Below are 1,302 nucleotides of genomic sequence, written 5' to 3'. Positions count from 1 at the left end.
CTTCCTGACCCAGGGATCGAACCTGGGTCTTCTGCATTGTAGGCAGACACTTTACCACCTGAGCCACCAGGGAAGGCTCCTGATAAGGTGTGACAAATGGGTAGCCCAGCAGGATATTTGTGAAAGGAAAGAGTTAGTTCTTCATGCTAAATGTCTAGAAATGAAATAAATACTTATGACCTGGGAATGTTGAGTAGCCTCTTAAAGGGCTACTTGACCTATATAAGCAGAAAATGTCTGGGTCTGCTAGGCAATAACCTAACCCTCACTATTGTGGAGGTTTCAATGTCATACCCATTTCCAGAACAGTGATAGTAAAAAACAAAAAAAAACCCAGAACCCTACTTTTTAAGAATAAACAAGGCCCGGTGATAAGACTATGGTCAGCAGAAAATCCTCTCCCCCAGAAAGCTATCCACATCCTAATTCCCAGAAGAATGTTATGTTTCAAGGCAAAGGAGAATTGAGTCTGCACATGGATTTAAGGTTGATCATCAGCTGACAAAATAAGGAGATTGTTCTGGATTTATCTGAGTGGGTCCAAGGTAATAACCAGGATCCACAAAAGTAGAGGAGGGAGGCAGAAGAAGGTCAGAGGAAGTGATGATGGAAGAAAGGCCAAAGAGATACAGTTTCTGGTTTTGATGATGAAGGAAAAAAGGCCATAGGCTAAACTCTGTGAGTGTCCTCTAGAGGCTGCGAAAGGCAAGAACATAGATTTTTCCCTTAAACTGTTGAGAAAGTAAGGCAGCTCATTGACAACTTACAATTAGAACAGTAAGATCTGTGGAAACTAGAGAACTGTAAAAAAAAATGCATTTGCATTCTTTTAAAGCCACTGGATTTGTGTTAATGTGTTAGTGAGGCAGTAGAAAACTGATTCAGGACTGTTTGTTAGAGCTGCCATATTAAAACACCACACTGAATGGACTGGGTGGCTCAAACAACAGAAATTTAGTTTTTACAGTTCTGGAGGCTGAAGCCCAAGCTCAGGGTGTCAGAAGGTCTGGTTTTTCCTGAAGCTTCTCTTCTTGACTTGCACATGGCTACCCTCTTGCTTCTTTACATGGTTGTCCCTTGGTGCTCACACTCCCCTCTAGGGATATGTAACACAAATAGAAGACAGGCTTTGTGATCTGTAGCAATGACCTATTTAAAAATATGTACTCAAGCCTTGGTGACTTAAAGGTAAACTCTTCAATTTACCATGTGTGTTAGTCTCCCAGTTGTGTCCGACTCTTTGCAACCCTATGGCCTGTCGCCCGCCAGCCTCCTGTGTCCATGGAATTCTCCAGGCAAGAA

The 1,302-nt window shown here is 42.4% G+C and overlaps 1 non-coding gene across 1 annotated transcript; it reads right to left on the bottom strand.

The window, feature by feature from the left end:
- On the bottom strand, window positions 1-73 carry TRNAC-ACA. The gene has a single exon. It is a non-coding gene; the product is annotated as a tRNA-Cys (tRNA).
- Between the last annotated feature and the right edge of the window lie 1,229 nt (window positions 74-1,302).

Source organism: Bos indicus x Bos taurus, unplaced genomic scaffold (assembly GCF_003369695.1).
Source record: "Bos indicus x Bos taurus breed Angus x Brahman F1 hybrid unplaced genomic scaffold, Bos_hybrid_MaternalHap_v2.0 SuperScaffold_100290, whole genome shotgun sequence".
Lineage (NCBI taxonomy): Eukaryota > Metazoa > Chordata > Mammalia > Artiodactyla > Bovidae > Bos > Bos indicus x Bos taurus.
Note: the sequence above shows the minus strand (reverse complement) of the source record. Positions and strands in the feature narration are given on the sequence as shown.